The sequence below is a fragment of the Culex quinquefasciatus genome, chromosome 2, assembly GCF_015732765.1.
Source record: "Culex quinquefasciatus strain JHB chromosome 2, VPISU_Cqui_1.0_pri_paternal, whole genome shotgun sequence".
Taxonomy (NCBI): Eukaryota; Metazoa; Arthropoda; class Insecta; order Diptera; family Culicidae; genus Culex; species Culex quinquefasciatus.
The window spans coordinates 111589631-111607351 of NC_051862.1; positions in this window are offsets into that span (position 1 = coordinate 111589631).

Genomic DNA, 17721 nt, shown 5'->3' on the forward strand with positions numbered 1-17721 from the left:
TTTCTAAACTCATTTTTGGGGTTCTCTGAACATATTTGAATCAAACACAAGTTGAATGCTGGGTTTATCCAATTTTATTGGGACTTGGAATATTTGATATTTGAATTTCTCAATATTTGGCTAATTTCATATTTTAAATCCTGGATGCTGGCATGTTTTCTAAACGTAATTCACCACCCAATGTTTCTTAACTCATTTTTGGGGTTCTCTGAACATATTTGAATCAAAACCAACCCAGTTAACTCAATCCGAATTCTGAAACGGAATCTAATTAGAATCGTAAACAAATTCCGTTTCAAACGCAACAACCGGTTCCGTGTTCGAACCGGTTGTTGCGTTTGAAACGGAATTTGTGTACGATTCTAAATAGATTCCGTTTCAGAATTCGGATTGATTTGACTGGGAAGTTGGATGCCGGGTTTATCCATAATGTTATTGGGACTTGGAATATTTGATATTTGAATTTATCAATATTTGGCTAATTTCATATTTTAAATCCTGGATGCTGGCATGCACCCTTACCAAAAATCATGATTTTTTGAGTTCCAAATCCCACTTTTCATACGATTTTTTGAGTTCAGGTACTACAACCATAAAAATGGTTGTATGGGTTGAACTGAAAAATTCGTATGAAAAGTGGGATTTGGAACTCAAAAAATCATGACTTTTGGTAAGGGTGTGTTTTCTAAACGTAATTCACCACCCAATGTTTCTTAACTCATTTTTGGGGTTCTCTGAACATGTTTGAATCAAAACCAAGTTGGATGCTGGGTTTATCCAATTTTATTGGGACTTGGAATATTTGATATTTGAATTTCTCAATATTTGGCTAATTTAATATTTTAAATCTTGGATGCTGGCATGTTTTCTAAACGTAATTCACCAACCAATGTTTCTTAACTCATTTTTGGGGTTCTCTGAACATGTTTGAATCAAAACCAAGTTGGATGCTGGGTTTATCCAATTTTATTAGGACTTGGAATATTTGATATTTGAATTTCTCAATATTTGGCTAATTTAATATTTTAAATCCTGGATGCTGGCATGTTTTCTTAACCCTTACAGTCCGAACGTCTGATGCGAGATACCGAAAAAACCTTAAAAATGCTGTATCTTTGGCCTCTTTTGACCAAATAAGTTCGTTCACCCCTCAAAAGAACCGGACAAATGTCTATTTTCAGAATCTACAAAGAAATCCGGAATTGGACACTTGGCCACGGAGATATTCCGGAACCTAGTGGGGTAGGTTTTTGTCCGGGTATTCAACCCAATCTACAAATCATGATTATTATCATAAATTCTTCAGAAAAACCATCTCAATTTGCTCCAAGACCTGTTCTGGACATATTAGGCATATTCCTTTGATCCCGGACCTACGGATATGAATTGGCCACCCTTCCGGAACCGACTACACAGGAACGGATGTCGAATTCTTCACCAATTCTAATATGGCTTCCGACATGTCAAACGACACTAATTTTGGATCAGGAAATCAAATTTGACATCCTCAGTACGTTCCGGTGCCATTTGGCCACCCTGCCACCAACCCGGAATATCCGTAACATGGTTCCGGTTGCAGCGACCTCAAATTTAAATCATTAAATTTGTCCATTTTTCGATCCTCACCACAGTTCTGACCATGCGCGCTTACGCAAGCATAAATAATTTTACCCGTCGACTCGCGTTGCGCGACAAATAATTAAGCTTATGTACAGGTGTGGATCATGAGTCATCCTCACCTGAAAAGCCCTTTATTAAATTTCGCCAATTGTTAGGCAATCAAAAAAATGGTTAAGCTTTCAATTATGAATGTGCGATGTTATTTCACAGGGGAAATTGAGGGTGTGGCTTAACCAAATTCATTGGCATGTTTGTTCAATGGAGAATTCGACCTTCTCATTATTGACTTACATTTTTGAGAATGTTTTAGGAACATAATTTTGATATTCCAATAACATAATTTAAAGTTTCACGACAATGGTTCGAACCCATGACTTCCGATTTTGAGGTGTACTCACTACACCATACGGAAAGTCATGAAGAATTGCAGAGGTCTGCATAATTTAATTCATGAGGTTCATCGATGCTTCTCATCGAAACGGACCACTTTTAGTAGAACAAAATTTAGTAGAGTTTTTGGGGACTGACTATAAAAACCCCAAAATTCTTGAGGAGGGAAGTTAGTTCCAGTTAGTTCCAGTTCTTGTTCCAGTCCAGTTCCAGTTCCAGAAGACGCCCCAGACCAGCCAGACCCGCCAGCAGCCACCAGTAACAGAGGCCCCAGTCCAGCCGGACTTAGCGGTGGAGGCCGCAGTCCGCCGGGACTTAGCCGCTGTGAAGAGTCCGCCGGGACTTAGCCGCTGTGAAGAGTCCGCCGGGACTTAGCCGCCGTGAAGAGTCCACCCGGGACTTAGGAGTTCGGGGTCTGGCATGGCTCGGCGAAGAGGTCTGGAGGACAAATCTGGCTTCAACGTAGAGAATTGGCTCGACGAAAGTCTTAATGAAATTAGCAAGAAAAAGTTGAGTGATGTGATCGTGCGCGTAAAAGTTGAAAGTGTTACCGCAAAAATGTAATCTTCAAAAAGTGTAATATACAGATAAGTGAAGTTTACTGATCTGTTTTGACTCTACAAGTAAATATCACAAAAATCCTGAAAGCCTAAACCGCTCGGGCCGTTCACGGTGGACCAATTACGGTAATTTCACAAGTACACTTTCCGACATGTCAAACCACACTGATTTTTGCTCATGAACACAAATTTGACATCCTCATTACGAACTGGTGCCATTTGGCCACCCTGCCACCAACCCGGAATATCCGTGACATGGTTCCGATGGACCAAACAAACACTGATTTTTGCTCAGAAACTCAAATTTGACATCTTCATTACGATCTGGTGGCATTTGGCCACCCTGCCACCAACCCGGAATATCCGTAACATGGTTCCGGTGGACCAATTACGGTAATTTCACAAGTACACTTTCCGACATGTCAAACAACACTGATTTTTGCTTAGGAACTCAAATTTGACATCTTTATTACGATTTGGTGCCTATTGGCCACCCTGCCACCAACCCGGAATATCCGTGACATGGTTCCGATGGACCAATTTCGGTAATTTCACAAGTACACCTTCCGACATGTCAAACAACACTGATTTTTGCTTAGGAACTCAAATTTGACGTCTTCATTACGATCTGGTGCCATTTGGCCACCCTGCCACCAACCCGGAATATCCGTGACAAGGTTTCGGAGGACCAATTTCGGTAATTTCACAAGTGTACTTTCCGATACGTCAAACAACACAGATTTTTGCTCAGGAACTCAAATTTGACATCTTCATTACGATCTGGTGCCATTTGGCCACCTTGCCACCAACCCGGAATATCCGTGATATGGTTCCGGTGGACCAACTACGGTAATTTCACAAGTACACTTTCCGACATGTCAAACAACACTGATTTTTGCTCAGAAACTCAAATTTGACATCTTCATTACGATCTGGTGGCATTTGGCCACCCTGCCACCAACCCGGAATATCCGTAACATGGTTCCGGTGGACCAATTACGGTAATTGCACAAGTACACTTTCCGACATGTCAAACAACACTGATTTTTGCTTAGGAACTCAAATTTGACATCTTCATTACGATCTGGTGCCTATTGGCCACCCTGCCACCAACCCGGAATATCCGTGACATGGTTCCGATGGACCAATTTCGGTAATTTCACAAGTACACCTTCCGACATGTCAAACAACACTGATTTTTGCTTAGGAACTCAAATTTGACATCTTCATTACGATCTGGTGGCATTTGGCCACCCTGCCACCAACCCGGAATATCCGTGACAAGGTTTCGGAGGACCAATTTCGGTAATTTCACAAGTGTACTTTCCGATACGTCAAACAACACAGATTTTTGCTCAGGAACACAAATATGACATCTTCATTATGATCTGGTGCCATTTAGCCACCCTGCCATCAACCCGGAATATCCGTGACATGGTTCCGATGGACCAATTTCGGTAATTTCACAAGTACAGTTTCCGACATGTCAAACAACACTGATTTTTGCTCAGAAACTCAAATTTGACATCTTCATTACGATCTGGTGGCATTTGGCCACCCTGCCACCAACCCGGAATATCCGTAACATGGTTCCGATGGACCAATTTCGGTAATTTCACAAGTACACTTTCTGACATGTCAAACAACATTGATTTTTGCTCAGAAACTCAAATTTGACATCTTCATTTTGATCTGGTGGCATTTGGCCACCCTGCCACCAACCCGGAATATCCGTAACATGGTTCCGGTGGACCAATTACGGTAATTTCACAAGTACACTTTCCGACATGTCAAACAACACTGATTTTTGCTCAGAAACTCAAATTTGACATCTTCATTACGATCTGGTGGCATTTGGCCACCCTGCCACCAACCCGGAATATCCGTAACATGGTTCCGGTGGACCAATTACGGTAATTTCACAAGTACACTTTCCGACATGTCAAACAACACTGATTTTTGCTTAGGAACTCAAATTTGACATCTTTATTACGATCTGGTGCCTATTGGCCACCCTGCCACCAACCCGGAATATCCGTGACATGGTTCCGATGGACCAATTTCGGTAATTTCACAAGTACACCTTCCGACATGTCAAACAACACTGATTTTTGCTTAGGAACTCAAATTTGACATCTTCATTACGATCTGGTGGCATTTGGCCACCCTGCCACCAACCCGGAATATCCGTGACAAGGTTTCGGAGGACCAATTTCGGTAATTACACAAGTGTACTTTCCGATACGTCAAACAACACAGATTTTTGCTCAGGAACACAAATATGACATCTTCATTATGATCTGGTGCCATTTAGCCACCCTGCCATCAACCCGGAATATCCGTGACATGGTTCCGATGGACCAATTTCGGTAATTTCACAAGTACAGTTTCCGACATGTCAAACAACACTGATTTTTGCTCAGAAACTCAAATTTGACATCTTCATTACGATCTGGTGGCATTTGGCCACCCTGCCACCAACCCGGAATATCCGTAACATGGTTCCGATGGACCAATTTCGGTAATTTCACAAGTACACTTTCTGACATGTCAAACAACATTGATTTTTGCTCAGAAACTCAAATTTGACATCTTCATTTTGATCTGGTGGCATTTGGCCACCCTGCCACCAACCCGGAATATCCGTAACATGGTTCCGGTGGACCAATTACGGTAATTTCACAAGTACACTTTCCGACATGTCAAACAACACTGATTTTTGCTCAGAAACTCAAATTTGACATCTTCATTACGATCTGGTGGCATTTGGCCACCCTGCCACCAACCCGGAATATCCGTAACATGGTTCCGGCGGACCAATTACGGTAATTTCACAAGTACACTTTCCGACATGTCAAACAACACTGATTTTTGCTTAGGAACTCAAATTTGACATCTTTATTACGATCTGGTGCCTATTGGCCACCCTGCCACCAACCCGGAATATCCGTGACATGGTTCCGATGGACCAATTTCGGTAATTTCACAAGTACACCTTCCGACATGTCAAACAACACTGATTTTTGCTTAGGAACTCAAATTTGACATCTTCATTACGATCTGGTGCCATTTGGCCACCCTGCCACCAACCCGGAATATCCGTGACAAGGTTTCGGAGGACCAATTTCGGTAATTTCACAAGTGTACTTTCCGATACGTCAAACAACACAGATTTTTGCTCAGGAACACAAATATGACATCTTCATTATGATCTGGTGGCATTTAGCCACCCTGCCATCAACCCGGAATATCTGTAACATGGTTCCGATGGACCAATTTCGGTAATTTCACAAGTACACTTTCCGATGTATCGAACAACACTGATTTTGGCCCAGGAACTCAAATTTAACATGTTCAGTACGATCTGGTGCCATAAGGTCACCCTGCCACCAACCCGGATTATCCATAACATGATTCTGATGGACCAATTTTCGGATACTTTCCGATTTGTCAGTTACCGAAATTGGTCCATCGGAACCAATTTTCCGGATATTTCGGGTTGATGGCATTGTTACCAAATAGCACCAGATCTTACTGGGGATACCAAATTTGAATTCCTGAAATAAGTATTGTTTGACATATCGGAAAGTACACTTGTGAAATTACCGCAATTGGTCCATCGGAACCGTGTTACGGATATTCCGGGTTGATGGCAGAGTGGCTAAATGGTACCAAAACGTACTGAGGATGTCAAATTTGAGTTTCTGAGCCAAAATCAGTGTTGTTTGTCATGTCGGAAAGTGTGCTTGTGAAATAACCGAAATTGGTCCATCGGAACCATGTTACGGATATTCCGGGTTAATTGCAGGGTGGCCAAATGGCAGCAGATCGTAATGAGGATGTCATATTTGAGTTCCTGAGCAAAAATCAGAGTTGTTTGACGTATCGGAAAGTACACTTGTGAAATTACCGAAATTGGTCCACCGGAACCATGTTACGGATATTCCGGGTTGATGGCAGGGTGGCCAAATGCCACCAGAACGTACTGAGGATGTCAAATTTGAATTCCTGAGTCAAAATCAATGTTGTTTGACATGTCAGAAAGTGTACATGTGAAATTACCGAAATTGGTCCAGTTCGTAATGAGGATGTCAAATTTCTGTTTCTGAGCAAAAATCAGTGTTGTTTGACGTATCAGAAAGTACACTTGTGAAATTACCGAAATTGGTCCACCGGAACCTTGTTACGGATATTCCGGGTTGTTGGCAGGGTGGCTAAATGGCACCAGGTCGTACTGAGGATGTCAAAATTGAGTTCCTGAGCAAAAATCAGTGTTGTTTGACATGTCGGAAAGTGTACTTGTGAAATTACCGAAATTGGTCCACCGGAACCATGTTACGGATATTCCGGGTTGGTGGCAGGGTGACCTTATGGCATCAGATCGTAATGAAGATGTCAAATTTGAGTTTCTGAGCAAAAATCAGAGTTGTTTGACGTATCGGAAAGTGTACTTGTGCAATTACCGTAATTGGTCCACCGGAACCATGTTACGGATATTTCAGATTGGTGGCAGGGTGGCCAAATGGCACCAGTTCGTAATGAGGATGTCAAATTTGTGTTCCTGAGCAAAAATCAGTGTTGTTTGACATGTCGGAAAGTGTACTTGTGAAATTACCGTAATTGGTCCACCGGAACCATGTTACGGATATTCCGGGTTGGTGGCAGGGTGGCCAAATGGCACTGGAACGTACTGAGGATGTCAAATTTGATTTCCTGATCCAAAATTAGTGTCGTTTGACATGTCGGAAGCCATATTAGAATTGGTGAAGAATTCGACATCCGTTCCTGTGTAGTCGGTTCCGGAAGGGTGGCCAATTCATATCCGTAGGTCCGGGATCAAAGGAATATGCCTAATATGTCCAGAACAGGTCTTAGAGCAAATTGGGATGGTTTTTCTGAAGAACTTATGATAATAATCATGATTTGTAGATTGGGTTGCATACACGGACAAAAACCTACCCCACTAGGTTCCGGAATATCTCCGTGGCCAAGTGTCCGATTCCGGATTTCTTTGTAGATTCTGAAAATTGACATTTGTCCGGTTCTTTTGAGGGGTGAACGAACTTATTTGGTCAAAAGAGGCCAAAGATGCAGCATTTTTAAGGTTTTTTCGGTAATTCGCATCAGACGTTCGGACACACTAAATCAGAAACGCAATACTCGGTAAAAAAATTACCGAAAATGCCCTGTAAAAATCAAATTTTACTGAGCTGTCAGTTGAATTTAGGAAATATACTGAGCTACGGTATAAAAATCGCTGAAAGTATCGTACTTCAGTATTTCATTCACTGAGCTTCTCAGTAAACGCTAGTTTCCGGTAAATTATAGATAATCGGTAATTTAATTACCGAGTACTCAGCTAATATCCTTGTGTTTTACTGAAAGCTCAGTAAAGATTTACCGAGTCTCACAGTTGAAACTTATGTCATTTTGTAGCTGTCACTTTTTGTATTTGCACGCTGTTGTCGGACTGTTTTCTGACTACCATCAGAAAAAGTAACTTAAAGTAGTTTAAAACTTTAAATTGTGACAAAATAACAGGTATGTGTAATTTTATTAAAGAAAATTCAATTATTTACTATTTTGAATTATCATTTTTCTTTCAGCTCACGTCGAAGCTTCATCTCCTGAGCCGTTTATAGAAGAAGCTGGTTTATGTCGTCATTTGCACAAATCAAGGAAAAAATAAGTTGTTATGTTATTGTGAATGTATGTAGATATTATTTGAAAATAAATTTTGTCTTCTTATCGAATAAATAAAAAGCAAATAAATTCAATTCATAAAAAAGCATTACCGTAAGCACAGTAAAAATTCAGCATTTGTACCGAGCAAACGGTAATTTTTTACCGAGGTCTTCTGTAAAAGTTCAAACCAGCTGTCAGATTCGCGTTTACTGAGCTCTCTGTAGTTTAAACTTTTACCGAGCACTCGGCTGTTGAGATTTCGGTAAAAATTTTACCGAGAACGGTAAAAAAATCTTAGTGTGTATGAATCAGGATTTATGTGTGTTGCGTATACTTTGTCACAAAATAATGAATGGTTTTTTAAGACCAGAATGCCACTTGTGCCTTCCGAAACCCTACGAAAATTTTGAGATGGGGTTTAGGGTTGAGTGTTAAAAATGCAGAAAATAATTGTATAGCTTTTCATATGCAACATGATGCGGCTCAGGCCAATTCACTCTGTTCGGCCCGAGCGTCCAGTCCGGAACAAGAAAATGATCAAACTACGACCATAGACTAATAAAAGACTACACAGTAGTGAACCATGACTCAACCTTTTTATGACCCCTCGGCACGGCCGGTTCACTGTCAAAAATGACAGATCAAAAGTCAGGAACTGGCTCCACTGGCGATTTTTGGACGTTTCTTTTTTGTGAACGAAACCCAGTTAACTCAATCCGAATTCTGAAACGGAATCTAATTAGAATCGTATACAAATTCCGTTTCAAACGCAACAACCGGTTCCGTGTTCGAACCGGTTGTTGCGTTTGAAACGGAATTTGTGTAAGATTCTAATTAGATTACGTTTCAGAATTCGGATTGATTTGACTGGGAAGGAATGACCCCGACGATTCTGATCAAGACGCTTGTCGTAGCTACAGTAGCTCACGCTAGTTAGCATCCAAACCCAGCATCCAAATTTCGAAAATCGCTACCTAGCATCCAAATCCAGCATCCAAAATTCGAAAACCGCTAGCTAGCACCCAGATCCAGCATCCAAGTTTAAAGTACTTAAAAAAGTTGTTTTAAGTTACTATTTAGCTCAGAACAGTCAAAATATTGAATTCTGAGACGAAAACCACATTAATAAATCCTTTCAAAAATATAAAAAAAAACCCGGATGCTGGCATGTTTTCTTAACGTAATTCATCAACCAATGTTTATGAACTCATTTTTGGGGTTTTCTGAACATATTTTAATCAAAACCACGTTAGATGATAGGTTTATCCAATTTTATTGGGACTTGGAATATTTGATATTTGAATTTCTCAATATTTGGCTAATTTAATATTTTAAATCCTGGATGCAGGCATGTTTTCTTAACGTAATTCACCAACGAATGTTTCTAAACTCATTTTTGGGGTTCTCTGAACATATTTGAATCAAAACCAAGTTGGATGCTGGGTTTATCCAATTTTATTGGGACTTGGAATATTTGATATTTGAATTTCTCAATATTTGGCTAATTTAAAATTTTCAATCTTGGATGCTGGCATGTTTTCTTAACGTAATTCACCAACTAATGTTTCTAAACTCATTTTTGGGGTTCTCTGAACATATTTCAATCAAAACCACGTTGGATGCTGGGTTTTATAAGGACTTGGAATATTTGACATTTGAATTTCTCAATATTTGGCTAATTTAAAATTTTTAATCTTGGATGCTGGCATGTTTTCTTAACGTAATTCACCAACTAATGTTTCTAAACTCATTTTTGGGGTTCTCTGAACATATTTGAATCAAAACCAAGTTGGATGCTGGGTTTATCCAATTTTATAAGGACTTGGAATATTTGACATTTGAATTTCTCAATATTTGGCTAATTTAAAATTTTAAATCCTGGATGCTGGCATGTTTTCTTAACGTAATTCACCAACTAATGTTTCTAAACTCATTTTTGGGGTTCTCTGAACATATTTGAATCAAAACCAAGTTGGATGCTGGGTTTATCCAATTTTATTGGGACTTGGAATATTTGATATTTGAATTTCTCAATATTTGGCTAATTTAAAATTTTTAATCTTGGATGCTGGCATGTTTTCTTAACGTAATTCACCAACTAATGTTTCTAAACTCATTTTTGGGGTTCTCTGAACATATTTGAATCAAAACCAAGTTGGATGCTGGGTTTATCCAATTTTATTGGGACTTGGAATATTTGATATTTGAATTTCTCAATATTTGGCTAATTTAAAATTTTAAATCCTGGATGCTGGCATGTTTTCTTAACGTAATTCACCAACTAATGTTTCTAAACTCATTTTTGGAGTTCTCTGAACATATTCGAATCAAAACCAAGTTGGATGCTGGGTTTATCCAATTTTATTGGGACTTGGAATATTTGATATTTGAATTTCTCAATATTTGGCTAATTTAAAATTTTAAATCCTGGATGCTGGCATGTTTTCTTAACGTAATTCACCAACTAATGTTTCTAAACTAATTTTTGGGGTTCTCTGAACATATTTCAATCAAAACCACGTTGGATGCTGGGTTTTATAAGGACTTGGAATATTTGACATTTGAATTTCTCAATATTTGGCTAATTTAAAATTTTCAATCTTGGATGCTGGCATGTTTTCTGAACGTAATTCATCAACCAATGTTTCTGAACTCATTTTTGGGGTTCTCTGAACATATTTCAATCAAAACCACGTTGGATGCTGGGTTTTTCCAATTTTATAAGGACTTGGAATATTTGACATTTGAATTTCTCAATATTTGGCTAATTTAAAATTTTCAATCTTGGATGCTGGCATGTTTTCTTAACGTAATTCATCAACCAATGTTTCTGAACTCATTTTTGGGGTTCTCTGAACATATTCCAATCAAAACCACGTTGGATGCTGGGTTTTTCCAATTTTATAAGGACTTGGAATATTTGATATTTGAATTTCTCAATATTTGGCTAATTTAAAATTTTAAATCCTGGATGCTGGCATGTTTTCTTAACGTAATTCACCAACTAATGTTTCTAAACTCATTTTTGGGGTTCTCTGAACATATTTCAATCAAAACCACGTTGGATGCTGGGTTTTTCCAATTTTATAAGGACTTGGAATATTTGACATTTGAATTTCTCAATATTTGGCTAATTTAAAATTTTCAATCTTGGATGCTGGCATGTTTTCTGAACGTAATTCATCAACCAATGTTTCTGAACTCATTTTTGGGGTTCTCTGAACATATTTCAATCAAAACCACGTTGGATGCTGGGTTTTTTCCAATTTTATAAGGACTTGGAATATTTGAAATTTGAATTTCTCAATATTTGGCTAATTTAAAATTTTCAATCTTGGATGCTGGCATGTTTGCTGAACGTAATTCATCCATCAATGTTTCTAAACTCATTTTTGGGGTTCTCTGAACATATTTCAATCAAAACCACGTTGGATGCTGGGTTTTTCCAATTTTATAAGGACTTGGAATATTTGAAATTTGAATTTCTCAATATTTGGCTAATTTAAAATTTTCAATCTTGGATGCTGGCATGTTTGCTGAACGTAATTCATCCATCAATGTTTCTAAACTCATTTTTGGGGTTCTCTGAACATATTTCAATCAAAACCACGTTGGATGCTGGGTTTTTCCAATTTTATAAGGACTTGGAATATTTGAAATTTGAATTTCTCAATATTTGGCTAATTTAAAATTTTCAATCTTGGATGCTGGCATGTTTTCTGAACGTAATTCGTCCACCAATGTTTCTAAAATCATTTTTGGGGTTCTCTGAACATATTTCAATCAAAACCACGTTGGATGCTGGGTTTTTCCAATTTTATAAGGACTTGGAATATTTGAAATTTGAATTTCTCAATATTTGGCTAATTTAAAATTTTCAATCTTGGATGCTGGCATGTTTTCTGAACGTAATTCATCCACCAATGTTTCTAAAATCATTTTTGGGGTTCTCTGAACATATTTCAATCAAAACCACGTTGGATGCTGGGTTTTTTTATAAGGACTTGGAATATTTGAAATTTGAATTTCTCAATATTTGGCTAATTTAAAATTTTCAATCTTGGATGCTGGCATGTTTTCTGAACGTAATTCATCCACCAATGTTTCTTAACTCATTTTTGGGGTTCTCTGAACATATTTCAATCAAAACCACGTTGGATGCTGGGTTTTTCCAATTTTATAAGGACTTGGAATATTTGAAATTTGAATTTCTCAATATTTGGCTAATTTAAAATTTTCAATCTTGGATGCTGGCATGTTTTCTGAACGTAATTCATCCACCAATGTTTCTAAACTCATTTTTGGGGTTCTCTGAACATATTTCAATCAAAACCACGTTGGATGCTGGTTTTTTTGGAAATTCAAATATCAAATATTCCAAGTCCTTATAAAATTGGAAAAACCCAGCATCCAACGTGGTTTTGATTGAAATATGTTCAGAGAACCCCAAAAATTAGTTTAGAAACATTGATGGATGAATTACGTTCAGCAAACATGCCAGCATCCAAGATTGAAAATTTTAAATTAGCCAAATATTGAGAAATTCAAATTTCAAATATTCCAAGTCCTTATAAAATTGGAAAAAACCCAGCATCCAACGTGGTTTTGATTGAAATATGTTCAGAGAACCCCAAAAATGAGTTCAGAAACATTGGTTGATGAATTACGTTCAGAAAACATGCCAGCATCCAGGATTTAAAATATTAAATTAGCCAAATATTGAGAAATTCAAATATCAAATATTCCAAGTCCCAATAAAATTGGATAAACCCAGCATCCAACTTGGTTTTGATTCAAATATGTTCAGAGAACCCTAAAATGAGTTTAGAAACATTAGTTGGTGAATTACGTTAAGAAAACATGCCAGCATCCAGGATTTAAAATTTTAAATTAGCCAAATATTGAGAAATTCAAATTTCAAATATTCCAAGTCCTTATAAAATTGGAAAAACCCAGCATCCAACGTGGTTTTGATTGAAATATGTTCAGAGAACCCCAAAAATGAGTTCAGAAACATTGATGGATGAATTACGTTCAGCAAACATGCCAGCATCCAAGATTGAAAATTTTAAATTAGCCAAATATTGAGAAATTCAAATTTCAAATATTCCAAGTCCTTATAAAATTGGAAAAACCCAGCATCCAACGTGGTTTTGATTGAAATATGTTCAGAGAACCCCAAAAATGAGTTCAGAAACATTGGTTGATGAATTACGTTCAGAAAACATGCCAGCATCCAGGATTTAAAATATTAAATTAGCCAAATATTGAGAAATTCAAATATCAAATATTCCAAGTCCCAATAAAATTGGATAAACCCAGCATCCAACTTGGTTTTGATTCAAATATGTTCAGAGAACCCTAAAAATGAGTTTAGAAACATTAGTTGGTGAATTACGTTAAGAAAACATGCCAGCATCCAGGATTTAAAATTTTAAATTAGCCAAATATTGAGAAATTCAAATTTCAAATATTCCAAGTCCTTATAAAATTGGAAAAACCCAGCATCCAACGTGGTTTTGATTGAAATATGTTCAGAGAACCCCAAAAATGAGTTTAGAAACATTAGTTGGTGAATTACGTTAAGAAAACATGCCAGCATCCAGGATTTAAAATTTTAAATTAGCCAAATATTGAGAAATTCAAATATCAAATATTCCAAGTCTCAATAAAATTGGATAAACCCAGCATCCAACTTGGTTTTGATTCAAATATGTTCAGAGAACCCTAAAAATGAGTTTAGAAACATTAGTTGGTGAATTACGTTAAGAAAACATGCCAGCATCCAGGATTTAAAATTTTAAATTAGCCAAATATTGAGAAATTCAAATATCAAATATTCCAAGTCCCAATAAAATTGGATAAACCCAGCATCCAACTTGGTTTTGATTCAAATATGTTCAGAGAACCCCAAAAATGAGTTTAGAAACATTAGTTTGTGAATTACGTTAAGAAAACATGCCAGCATCCAGGATTTAAAATTTTAAATTAGCCAAATATTGAGAAATTCAAATATCAAATATTCCAAGTCCCAATAAAATTGGATAAACCCAGCATCCAACTTGGTTTTGATTCAAATATGTTCAGAGAACCCTAAAAATGAGTTTAGAAACATTAGTTGGTGAATTACGTTAAGAAAACATGCCAGCATCCAGGATTTAAAATTTTAAATTAGCCAAATATTGAGAAATTCAAATATCAAATATTCCAAGTCCCAATAAAATTGGATAAACCCAGCATCCAACTTGGTTTTGATTCAAATATGTTCAGAGAACCCCAAAAATGAGTTTAGAAACATTAGTTGGTGAATTACGTTAAGAAAACATGCCAGCATCCAGGATTGAAAATTTTAAATTAGCCAAATATTGAGAAATTCAAATATCAAATATTCCAAGTCCCAATAAAATTTGATAAACCCAGCATCCAACTTGGTTTTGATTCAAATATGTTCAGAGAACCCCAAAAATGAGTTTAGAAACATTCGTTGGTGAATTACGTTAAGAAAACATGCCAGCATCCAAGATTGAAAATTTTAAATTAGCCAAATATTGAGAAATTCAAATATCAAATATTCCAAGTCTCAATAAAATTGGATAAACCCAGCATCCAACTTGGTTTTGATTCAAATATGTTCAGAGAACCCCAAAAATGAGTTTAGAAACATTAGTTGGTGAATTACGTTAAGAAAACATGCCAGCATCCAGGATTTAAAATTTAAAATTAGCCAAATATTGAGAAATTCAAATATCAAATATTCCAAGTCCCAATAAAATTGGATAAACCCAGCATCCAACTTGGTTTTGATTCAAATATGTTCAGAGAACCCCAAAAATGAGTTTAGAAACATTCGTTGGTGAATTACGTTAAGAAAACATGCCAGCATCCAGGATTTAAAATATTAAATTAGCCAAATATTGAGAAATTCAAATATCAAATATTCCAAGTCCCAATAAAATTGGATAAACCCATCATCCAACGTGGTTTTGATTAAAATATGTTCAGAAAACCCCAAAAATGAGTTCATAAACATTGGTTGATGAATTACGTTAAGAAAACATGCCAGCATCCGGGTTTTTTTTTATATTTTTGAAAGGATTTATTAATGTTATTCGTCTCAGAATTCAATATTTTGACTGTTCTGAGCTAAATAGTAACTTAAAACAACTTTTTTAAGTACTTTAAACTTGGATGCTGGATCTGGATGCTAGCTAGCGGTTTTCGAAATTTGGATGCTGGATTTGGATGCTAGGTAGCGATTTTCGAAATTTGGATGCTGGGTTTGGATGCTAACTAGCGTGAGCTAGCTATAGTTCCAAATTGTCTCCAAAGCCACCAACATCTCGAAGAGCGAGTTGGACTTCGACAAGTCGCGACTAAATATTACCGGTAGTGGCCAACTCGAACCGCGTACGACCGGCATCGGATAACTTAGCTTGCTTTGAGGAGTAGGACTGCCGCAGCCGAAGCAGATCATCAATAAAAATTTGCTAATTGTTAAATAACTTTAAGTCATAAATCTGGAGTTTGAGAAAAAAAGTTCCAATGAACAAAAAATTATTTTTTTGCTTTTTGGGTGTATACCCCCTCCCCTGACTCAAGACGGTTTAAAAACACCCACAAAGCAAAAAAAAAAAGTTTAAGCGGCTTTAAAAAAAACTCTAGATTTGATCTTCAAGTTGGAACAACATTAGATTTAATGTTTTCATTTTTGTAATGAAATAACTATGGTTTATTTTCAAATTTTATTTCGGGGTTGGTTCGTTTAGTGAGCGGATTGTAGTGATCGGAGGTCCCGAACCTGCTCGTCGTGTACACCGGCAAGATGTCCTCCTTCCGCTACTCTTCGCTGATCCACGCCCGCGTCAACCAGAACCGACGGTCCCGATGATGTCATGCGTGGTAATCAACCAGCACTTCTCGTTCTGCTGGAACGACCTGCGCTACGTCAGGTGGTCCAGCTGCAGCCTTCTCGCCAGACCAAGGCGAACCAGACTCAACCAAGTTTGGCGATGACTAGAACTGTGTTGGATTCGCCACGCTCGGAATCCTCACTGAGCTGTTCCTGGTGTTAATCTTTATCTAACTGGCGCGTACGGCATCTGCACATGTTCGACGATCCGAAAGACAATACCATAACGAAGTGCAGGACCATCGGCACGACCACTCTGTCCAGGTCGGTGCAATGACGGGCACCAGACGTCTAGCTTTGAACTGCTCAGGATCAGGCGGAATCGATCTTGTCAGTCTTCTGACGCTTGGAGTACTTCTTGAGCAGATGCTTTTTGACCAACACATCAAGGAAGCAAGGAACGGCAAAAACAAAAACACGGCGACTTTCTTGGTCCCGATGCGACGACCAGTTTCAACGGGTGTCAAAACGCAACAGAACTTTATTCACAATAGGGGAAATATACCCTTTCTAATCAAACACCTATCTTCGTCATATGGAGAGTTTGATACTCGATTAAAGCTCCAAAAATACTATTTAGGCCAGGGGTGCTCAAAGTTTTTGGAGGCCGGGCCAAATTTGAAGCTCAAATGAGCTTGCGGGCCAAATTTTCAAAAAAGGTTTTAAAAAAATAAATTGCGCTATTTTAATTCAAAAGATTTAATTTCTGTTTTTTTAAAAAAAGTCAATTCAAAATAATAGAAACCACAAAATAACGGTTTTCTATCGGTATTGTTTATTTTATTGTTTGAGGTATTTGAAAAAAAAAGTTTTTAGCCGAAATTTAAAAAAAGTTTTCTTTTATGTAACGAAAATGGTTACATTACATGTTGAACAATTCTTCTAACGGCGTAATTATATCTATAAGTAAAGTGTGGCTAATGAAAAATCTTTGAGAGACAGAATTTCAACATTTCAATGAAAAAAATTGTAAGAAAATGATTTTAGCTTCCGTATAGTTAAACTGCAATCATTTAAAAAAAAAAATGAGATTCGACAAAATAAACCAATCTAGCGAAAAAACATTTATTTATTTTATCGAAAATTCACTAAAATTCAAATTATTTTTAGTAAACCCCAACATGCTCGAATGCAAAGGAATGCATATTTAATAAATTTCAGCTGATTGCATTTAAGTTTAATTTTTTAAAGTTTTTTGAAAATATTTTTTTGCTCCGAAAGCTTTGTAAAATATTTGCAACAAACTTGATCATCCGTTTGTCTGCCTGAATCAGTGGGTAGTGAATCAGATTCGTTATCTACGTTCGAATCCTGAAGTGCAATGTAAATTTGAGGGTCAGTTCATAAAAGGGTCATTATGGCTTGCAAATTAATAAAGAAAACTTATATTTTTGCAACCATTACAGAATTCTAAGTCAAACTTGAACTTTTTTTTTTTAATATTTCCAAAAATGTTTGATGAACATTTTGACGATATTTACTAGTTCCACTTACATTGAAACGTGTGAAATTGTTTTAATTATAAAATTTTTTGAACAAATTATTTGTATCCTAAAG